Below are 11,009 nucleotides of genomic sequence, written 5' to 3' on the forward strand. Positions count from 1 at the left end.
TGTGTGTGTGTAGCTGGAGGTGCACAGGTATACTGTTAAGGTTGATAAAGTGCAAGCAGGTGCCTGAGAACATAGACATTCAAGCCAAAGAGAATTTGAACCTCATATTTTCTAGGAATGGGTTAGATACAATAGTGGCTTTGGTAGTCTCTGAGCAGGAACAGGATGGTTTGAGCCCATACAGAAGTGACTCTGCCAAAAAAAGGTAGAGCGGTCTGCTTCCAAAAGATCACAACTTGAAAATGCTATAAAGCACCGCTCTACTTGGCCTCACTTGTGGTCCCCATGAGTCAGAATTAATCGCCTGGTGGTGTGGTGGTCATGTACTGGCCTGCTAGCCACAAGGCTAGCACGTTAAAACCACCAGCCACTCTGCAGGAGAGAAACAAGGTTTTCCACTTCCGTGAAAATGCAGTCTTGGGAACACACTGGGACTTTTAGTTTGACACTGTCCTATAGGGTTGCCATGAGTTGGAATGGATTAGATGACAGTGAGTTTGATTTGGTTTTTACTTTCTGTGTTTAATTTGACTTCAATTTGCCTCTAATTTCAAATTCCATATTTACACTTGGGGCTTATTTCTGTAAGCATTTGAGAGTTAATCCCTAAGTGGGCATGGTGCCCAGTGCCTAGAAATCTCAATAAATTATTCAAAATATATTGTTTATCTATTGGACTTCGGAAGAAGGAATCACTTCCTGTTTTGATTCCCAAAGAGTACCTCTTGGAGAGTGGAAATACCTCAACTGGGTCTTTTCATTACTTTTGTTATTGTTCTTGATTTGGTTTGGGTTTGGTTCCCCCGCCCCTCCTCTTTTTTCCTATAGCCTTCCATTCTTCCTTTATTTGAAGGAAAGATTTGGTCCCTGAACAAAAGAATCTTTAGGAAATATGCACAAGTAAAATAGCCCACACCCTGGCTGCGTCACCTTCTCCGGGTTAAAGGTCTGCTCTGTATTCTGCTCTCTGACCACAGGAGGGAACTATTTGTCTAAAAGGCTAGGAAAAAGAGTGTGCTCACAGAAAACTAGAAGTTAATTTTTCAGGATGCTTTATGTCCCTTGGTTTTGCAGGTCTACATGAACGCAATAACCTAAATAATAAGCTCTGCCTTGTCCACCTTTGTGGCCGAGTTTTCACCGCCTTGGTTTTTGCAGTCAGTCTCTCCTTACCCACAGGAGCCGGGTTCTTGTCTTCACCAGACAGCGAGTTCATTTGCAAGTATAAAAGTGCAGGGAAACTTGGAAACCGATTACACAATCACCAAATATTTCAGGATCGCTCAGACACCACACAAAAGAGGTCAAGGCAGTTCATTAGATTCACTCCCTTATGCTCTGACTCTGAAGCAAGCTTGCCCCAAAAAACAGACAAAGGAACGTGTGTTGTTGTGTCTAGAGCTTTTCTTACCATGTGGATGCCCTTGAATTTTTTTTTTTTAGATGATAATGTTGGATTTTAAACGTCGTTACCAAACATCTTGTGTTTCTTTGGAAGAATCTACTTTTAAAATATAGATTTGTCCTTAGAATGCATTTACCAATGCTTTCTTATTTCGTGCTTACCAATATTGGTTAGGGAGGCTTTTATTCCATTAGCCTGCCATTCCACACCATAAAGGGCATTTTATAAATCACTCTGTAATTGACAAAGGATCCTTGCACAGTGGGAAAGCAGAGTGCAAAGTAAGTCAAGTGTGTCCCATCTATTTTAGTTACAGGTTGAAGTAAAGCAGATGCCCCATTTTGTGGCTCTTTTCTCTCTCTGACCTGTTTTTCTTTCTGCTCTATTGTTGTTGTTAGCAGCCATTAAGTCGACTCCAGCTCGTGGCAGTGTGGTCTGTGCAGAGCTCAGCTGCTGCGTGGGTTCTTCCACAATGGACACAGAACTCCAGCTCTCCCCTCCCAAGTACTCCTGGGTGGGTTTGAACTGCTGACTTTTTGACCAGTCTTTGAGTGGTTAATCATTTGGACCACCCAGGCTATCTTCTCCTCTTTTAAGAGAGACAATATGTGTATCGGAGGCAGACAGAGTAGATTCCAATCCTATCTCAGCTTCTAAGTATGTGTCACTGAGTGAAACTCAGCCATCTTAACGCTGGCTTTCCATATTCGTCCAATAGGGATAATAATAGCATTTACCTTGTGGGGCTGTTATAATAGTTAAGCAAGACAGGTAGCAGGGTTAGTACAAAATGTTTTCATATATGGTTCTAAAAATACAGTTAAGTGTTCAATAAATAGCAGGCTTAGTAAATCACATTTATATTCCTACATTGTTTCAGTTCCTATATTAACATAAAGGGATAAAGTGTAAGAAGATAATACCAGGGCATAAAATACAACAGGCAGAGAATCTAAGAGGCTACTTATTAACCCTAACACCTTGCCTTCACAACCATTCCCTGGCTCCTGGAACTCTCTGGAAAAGACCCATAAAGTTTACTCAGCGGGAACATTCCTGTGCTAAGTGGACATGTTGTAAGAGTGCCCCACAGATGGGGTCCTGCTCCTTGCCCTATTAAGAATAACGAGGCAGGGATCCAAGTTTACCATGCAAGCACAAAAGTTTACTAGAGAGAGAAGTACTCCAAAAGAGAAGAAAGGGGGCAGGGGCCCGAGGGCTACACAAACCATGTCTCTTGGAACATGGGAAAAGAGCTCTCAAGAGTGTTTAGGTGGAAAGGACATTACATTTATCCATGAACAGAGATGGAGAATCCCAGGAATTGCATTTACATGTGTGGGTACTCAAAAATGGAATAAGAGGTAAAGCCTTCTGGGTAGACAGTCATCTCTTGGTATGGGATGGTGCACATGGGCCATAGGATAGGATTTGAACCTGAGGGATTATCTTATCCCTCTCCCTCAAATATGAGAAACTGACCCCAGCTGAAGTGAGGCCCTTTCTGACAACGTGGCCATTAAGGTTTAGAAATAAGGGGTGAGATTTTATTTTATTTTTTTACATTGAGTTGTAATCCAGACTGACAGCTGAAATCCCTGATCTCCACCAGCCAGGGCTTGGAGTTCTCATCATTTGCAGCATGCCAGCTTGTGTCATCTGCAGAACTCAGGTTGTTAATAAGTCTACCTAGAATCCTGATACCTGATTCTGCATATACTCCAGTTTCTCAGACTATTTGTTGATTAGGAAGGCCTATCACCTCCTTAGGTCACATGATCTGAGAATAGAACCTGTCTGGCTTGTCTCATGCATTATGTATTCTTTTGTGACTGACAGACTTCTTTCAGCATAATGGGTTCCAAGGTCATTCATGCCATGATGCGTGGTACCCTATTCTGATGCGCACCAGGGTTTCTTTAGCCATTCTTCTACTGGTGGGCATTTGGGCTCTTTCCAGCTTTTTGCTATTCTGAATGATGCTGCAATAAAAATGGGAGAGTCTACATGTCTGTTTGTGTTGTGTCTCTTACTTCTTTGTGGTATAGCCCCAGCAGGGGTATTATTGGTCATATAGTAGTTCTAGTCGTTTAGGGTAGTGTCAGAGACCTTTCCATACGTTCACTTTGAGGACTGAAGTGCACCTGATCCAAGCCATGGTAGTCTCAGTTGCTAATATGCATATGGAAGTTGGACATTGAATGAGGAAGACTGAAGGAAAAAGTATGTGTTTGAATTATGCTGGTGAAGACTATCGAATGTTCCATGGATTGCTAAAAGGACAAACAGACCTGTATTGGGGAAAGTACAGTTGTAGTGGGGAAAGGACAGTAAGAGTGCTCCTTAGAGGCAAGGAAGATGAGACTTAGTCTCGTACTTTGGATATGTCAGGAGAAACTAGGCAATGAAAAATGACATCATGCTTGGTAGAGGGCATCAAAAGAGGAAGCCCCTCAATGAGGTGGACTGAGCCAGCGGCTGCAGCAATGGACTCACGGTAAGAACCGTTGTGAAGATGGCACAGGGCCAGGCTGTGTTTCCTTCTGTTGTGCACAGGGGCCTGATGCGTAAGGACTGACTTGGTGGCATGAAGAAGAGCATCCATGAACACGGAGTCTGTTCATTTGTGTAGATCTTTTTTGGTTTCTTATAGTTTTTTTGGGGGGTACAGGTCTATTGCTTCTTTGGTCAAGTTTATTCCTTCTCCCCCCCACCCCCTCTTTTCTCTGGCTAATGTGAATAGTATTGTCTCTTGGTGCCTTTTTCAAACTTCTCTTTGCTGGTATACAGGAATCCAATTGATGTATGCTTGTTAATCTTGATCCCTGCTACTGTCTCGGTTCCCTCAGTCATTTCTAACCATCTTTGTGTGGAGTCTTCGGAGTTTTCTACATATAAAATCATATCATCTGCAAAGAGTGAGAACTTCAGTTTTCCTTTGCCCAATTATATCTCCTTGATTTCTTTTTGTTGTCTAATGATCCTAACTATGAATTCCAGCATGGTGTTCAATAAGAGTGGTGATAGGAACCATCCTTGCCCAGCTCCTATTCTCTGGTGAAATGATTTTGGTTTTTCTATGTTGAGCATGATATTGACCCGGGGATTTTGTATTCATCCCTAGTATGAATCCCACTTGATCATGGTGAATTATTTCTTTTATAGGTTTTTGGATTCCATTGGCTAGAATTTTGTTGAGAATTTTTGTATCTATGTTCATGAGGGATATTTGTCTGGGTTTTGGAGGCCTTTGCCTGGTTTTGATATTTGGGTTATGCTTGTTTTATAGAGTGAGTTTGGGAGCTTGTTCCTTTCTATATTTTGGAATAGTCTGTGTAGAATTAGTGACGGCTATTCACTGACTACTTGGAAGATTTCTCCTGTGAAGCCACCTGGTCCTGGGACTTTCTTGGTTGTTAGCGTCTTCATGACTGTCTCTGTTTCTCTCTTTGTTATGTGTCCATTGAGATTTCCTACAACCATCTGCATTAATTTGAGTAAATGGTGTATTTCTAGGTATTTTTCCATTTCTTCTATTGGATTTGAGTAAAATGTTTCATAATAGTGTGTCATTATATTTTTATTTCATTTTGATCAAACAAATTTTTGTTACAGGGAAGAAAAACACATTATTCTTGTGGGTGGTGAAGAAAATTGAAAACGACACAGACTATTGTAATATTCCACAAGTTAAAATATTACTTGGGTGTGAGGTGTGATTGAGCCCATACTTATTGGCTTGGGGAAATTCTTCAAGTCATCTGAACTTCTAAAATGGGAGTGGAAGGATTTGGCCTCTGTGACAGAATCAACTCAATGGCAGTGAGTCTTTGGTTTTTTATTTGAAGGACCCGAGTCAAAATCTTCCTGCCTAGGCTAAGGTAAAAATATTTTAGAGGCTTTTGGTGTTCTTGTTGTTTTCAGGTGCAATGGAATTGGTTCTAACTCACAACGACTGACACACGAGAGAGAATGACACAATGCACCATCTTCATAGGTACTGTGATATTTGAGCCCATTGTTGCAGCCACTGTGCCAGTCAATTAGTTAGGATCTTCCTCTTTTTTCACTCACCTCGTTGACTAAATGTGATGTCCTCTTCCAGAGACTGGTCCCTCCTTAAAGCATGTGAGGTGAAGTCTCACCATCCTTACTTCTAAGGCATATTCTGGATGTACTTCTTCCAGAAACCATTTGTTTGTTCTTCTAGCAGTCCAAAGGACAATATTCTTCACCAGTTCTTAATACTCTTTGCCAACCCTATAACTCGAACACATCAATTTTTCTGTGACCTTTCTTATTCATTGTCCAAATTCCACCTACATATGAGTCCATAGAAAAGACCATGGCTAGGGTCAAGCTTGCTTTAGTATTCAAAGTGAAATCTTTGCTGTTTTACACCAGCTCCTCGAAGGGATGACAAGATTTGAAGCTCGAGGCACTTGATAAATTTGAGTCTGGCTTGTGTTATCAGCCGAAGCAAAATCATACATGAACGCATTTGTTCTATGATCCCATTGTCTCATTGGGAAGGAGAGCTAAATAAAAACTATTTATCGGGTGATTATCGATTAATAAAAAACCATGTACTGTTTATTTGGATTGAACATTTGTACTGAAGTTGTAAACAATACCAATTAAAAGCTTTGTCTTTTTTTAAAGAGATATTAGGCAGCATATTTGCCCAATGCAATACGTAATTTAATTGCTTGATCGTTGTTTCCATGAGCAGTAATTGTGGATTCAAATAAAATGAAACCCATGACAATTTCATTCTTTTTATGGATCCGTTTGTGAGCATTCATACAAAATATATAAGGCAGGTATTTTTTTAATAGATATGCAATATTTAATTTTTCATTTAAGTACATGTCAATGAGAGTAATTTCTTTTAGACCAGGAGGGGACCTTAATTATTTGTTAACTTCATTTTTTTCAACATAGTTTATGAATAATCTAGTGCATAGAAGCTTTAGTTACATATGAATGAGAATATTTGAGGAAGTGGTTTGCCTGCTGTCTTGCCATTAATAAGGAAGACCATAGAAGAATAGATGCATTAGAATTGCAGTGCCAGAGAAGAATATTGACAGTATCATGGACTGCTAAAAGGACAAACTGATCTATATTGGAAGAAGTAAGGCCAGTGTCCCTTCAAGGCAAGGATGGCAAGACTTTGTCTTACATACTTTGGGCATATCATCAGGAGAGACCAGTCCCTGGAGAAGGACACGTGTTTGGTAAAATGGAGAGGTGGCAAAAAAGAGGAAGGCACTGAAAAAGATGGATTGACACACTGTCTATACTGATGGGCTCAGGCATAGGAACAATTGTGAGGATGGCATAGGATTGTGAAGTTTTGCATTCTGTTGTGTATGGGTTCTGATGGGTCGGTGGCACCTAACAACAAGAATGTCACTTTAAGGACTAAGGTGCACCTGGTTCATACCATGGTATTTTCATTTGCCTCACATGCATGTGAAAGATGGACATAGAATATGGAGCACTGTACAAAGAGTAAATTCATTTGAATTATGGCACTAGTGGAGAATATTGAAAGCAACCTGGACTTCCAAAAGAACAAACGAATCTGTCTTGGAAGAAGTACAAGCAGAATGCTCCTTTCAAGAAAGGATGTGAAGCTTCATCTCACATATTTTGAACATGCTATCAGAAGAGACCAGTCCCTGGGAGGACATCATACTTGACAGAGTAGAGGGCCAGTAAAATAGAGGAAGACCTTCGACAAGATGGATTGACACAGTGGCCACAACAGTGGGCTAAGCATAAGGACAATTGTGAGGTGTGCACTGGATCAGATGGTGTTTCATTCTGCTGTACGTAGTTTCTGAGTTGGAGCCTACTCGTTGGCACTTCTCAACAACAATCCAGCTGTTGCTTTGTAGGTGCTTTCTAGTCAGTTCCTGTTCACAGTGACCTTACGTACTACAGGACAAAATGCTGGCCTCGCTTATGTAACCCGCACAATTGTTGTTACGTTCAAGCCATGGGTGCAGTTCCTGTGGGAAGCCACCTCATCATTCTCGCTTGTTCCCTGTCGACTTTACCAAGCATGATGTCCTTTTCCAGGGACTGGTTTCTCTGGGAGACAAAGTCTCCCCATCCTTTCTTGTCAGGAGCAGTCTGACTCTATGTCTTCCGAGACAGATTTGATTGTCCTGGTCACAGTCCATGGCTCTTTAGGAGATATGTTAATGAGAACTGGAAGAAATTTGACTAAAGTTAGGTATTAGTACTCTCCAGCTTACAATCGGGTCCTATTCTGACAACTCTGTCATAGTTGCATCTGATGTAAGGCAAATACATCTCTCTGTTTTAGTTTTACTATTATTGTCTTTTATTTTTATTATCTTTATAAATCCATGTCTTATTTCATTTTGGGTTGGCATGATAATAGCAGCATCAGCAAATTATATACTACCACATTGTAAGTAGCACACAGTACTAATGATTATATGTACAAACTCTCAGACTGTCATAGTGCAGTTGGTTGTAACTTGAATACATCATACATCCGGGACAATACGCCATTGTTCCTCAGTCCTTTCAGGCAACACCCAAGATAAAAATGAAAAGAAATGATTCACCATCTCCATGGTATCATTCCTTACCTGTCTTGTTTGTAGTGAAAATAAAGAAAACACCTTCTTGAAGTCTTTTGCCAAGTTGTAAATATTTATTAAATATAGCTTATCTTCACTTATCAATGATCTGATTATCTGATACTTTGTATTTACAGTAATAGTTTAACAATCTACTTTTTATTGTCTTGCATAAGAACAAAGTCCATCTGGAGTAAAGAATGCCAACGTGTGAGGCAAGCATAACACTGGCTGTGTTGGCTAAGGCTACGTGGCAACTTGGATGGGATGGGATTCTCAATGGTTTAGCAGTTATGTAATGACATTATTTGACCATTATGTAATCATGTAATAAGCCTTCACTGAGTGATCTTATGTGGTCATCCTGAATTTTCGCATAATATCTGGTTTTGCATAATGATCTAGTCTTATATAAGTGATGATAAACAATGAGAAGGTATAGTATTTTTGTCTCTGAATCATGACAAGGACACTCCCACCACCAGCCTCAATATGGATTAACTGCGATATTGGGAAAGCCATTATTTCATCATCTTCCATAGCAATTTCCCCCTTTCAAGTTCTTTTACTCTACAGGGCAGCTAGTTTTCTGTGTTGGAGTAAATTCAGACTTTGTGGTTCAGGGCATGTCAGCAGCTGCAAGAGGAATCCCAATCTTTCAGTTCCCGGATCATTGTGAGGAAGGGCTTTTAGCCAAGGTAATCAGAAACTGACTCCACTTCTCCAGGCAAGCCAGACAGTCCATCATGCCTCCCATCCAACCAGAAACCCTGCTCCCAAACGCCCAACTTTAACTCACATGTATATTTATTTTCTTGTCTTCTCGTTCAGCCCAACTCACAGCTGAATCACTATTGTTAGCATTATTATGAACAGTCATCTTTTCCCCAAGTACTTATTATATCCCAGGGCTTGCTGTACATAATTTAATAATAACAATGGCTGTAAGAATCAAGAGTAATTTGCCCCATAATTCCAACAAACTAAAGAGGCCAATGCAAGCGACAACTGAGGTTTCTCTAATTCCACAGCCCTTGCTCTGGTTGTCTCCCACCTCCCCAGGATCTTCTTCTAAAAAGACTGTCTCTGTGCTTGATTCCACGCCTGTGCAATATGAGACATGTGGGTTTGAACTCCTGTGGCCCATTTACTTTAAAAATGGTCCTTGCGTATCACTTAGCCACCTGAGTCTCAGTTTCCTCATTTATGAAAATTAAGGATGATGATAACCTGTAAAAATGAACATGAACAGGGAGAAAGACAAAGAAAATTCTAAACAGTGACTAACGGGATTAGTAATATTTGGCTTTGTGATGTGGCTAGCTGCCTCTGACATAAAATCCCATGGCTCTCTCCCAGTATTACTGGATGTGGCTCTCTGCAGGGGTCCATGCTAATGAGGTCTATTCTCTTGTAAGGGATTCGTTTTACTCAATTCCAGTGAGTCAGTCATTTAAAAAGCACTATTCCTGACAGGGACTGGTCCAAATAGGAATATCTGCTAGACAAGCAATCATTTGTCTTTACTGCTAGATGAACAATTGCAACCCAGCAGGCTAGCAATATCAAGTGAGAAGTGCATTCATCAAGGAAGCACACTTCAAAAGAACACTGACTCCTGTCTGTATGGGGCCCAGTATTTGTGTTGCATCTGCTCCTGGTGCCAGGACTAGAAGATTCCTGGACCGACTAATAAAGATGGGAGGAATGATGAGAAGCTAAAAAGAGAGGAGGGGAAAAAAATCTTAAATCAAATAAGAAAAAACAAAATAAAACGTATCTTCTTAAAATTGTGTAGAATGTGTTTAATACTCATCACAATGATCACATTTTTAAAAGTGTATTATCGGAGTATATAGGGGGAAACATTGTTATGAATCTAACTGCAGTGTATGGACAGATATTTGAGGATGCCTGCATTATTTCATTAATGTTTCACACACACTCACACAAACAGAAACAAACGTTCCTCTCAATTTTCAGAAGAGGACACTAAGGTGGTTTTCCAAAGTCCCTTTCTACCAGACTGTGTGGGTAAATTCAGAGGGCGAGGGCTCAAATAAGGGTATTCTTATAATGCCAGACCAGCAACGGCATGAGGTGCCATCGAGGTGAGTATGGCTCCTCACAACCCAACGTGACAGAGTAGAACTGATCCCGCAGGAATTTCTCAGGACTTGGAATCAATTCATACTGGTTCCACCTGCTAAGAATTAGCCTTTTCACCCAAGATTTATTAAATCAGAATGTATATTTTAACAGGATGCTTATAGATCCAAGGTATTTTTTATATATACAGAAGCATATTTTATATACATAAGAATCACTGGGGGAATTTTGTTAAAATATACATTCTGATTCAGTATATCTGGGATGGAAATGCAAATTCTGAGCAGGAGATGGAACCAGAACTGGTCCAAAGTCCTGGGCTTTCTAGGTTGTAAGCTTTATATAGGAACCCTAGTCGTGCTCTGAAATATATGCTGGGCTGCTGATCACAAGGGCAATGGTTTGAAGCCAGAGTCTCTCTGAGGGCGTTACACTCTTTAAAGCCTATCGGGGCAGTCCTGCTCCGTCCTATACTGCCACTATGGGTCAGAATCAACTAGACAGCAGAGTGTAGTGTGTGGCTTGAACTCTTTACAGAAAAGATCCCCATTTTTTTCTCTCCTAAAGCTGCTGGGTGATTTCAAACTGTCAGTCTCCTAATTAGCAGCTGATTGCTTAACTGCTGGGTTACACGGGCTCCTGGCCAGCAACCCCCAAGTGGTACTAAATCATTGATAAAAGTGTAGTATAAATTATAGACTAGAGTTATGTGCTGGAAATATATTTTTAAAATAGAATGTGTTATCAATTATCTTTAAAGTTTTCAGGTCCCAATAAGACAAATAATTAGATATATCTAAACCATGACTACAGATTTATAAAGATAATATTTTAATATTTACATGGTGTATTCTCTCTGCCTTTCTCTAGCT

The sequence above is a fragment of the Echinops telfairi genome, unplaced genomic scaffold, assembly GCF_000313985.2.
Source record: "Echinops telfairi isolate 266 unplaced genomic scaffold, ASM31398v2 ScPeMD7_7469;HRSCAF=8507_0, whole genome shotgun sequence".
Taxonomy (NCBI): Eukaryota; Metazoa; Chordata; class Mammalia; order Afrosoricida; family Tenrecidae; genus Echinops; species Echinops telfairi.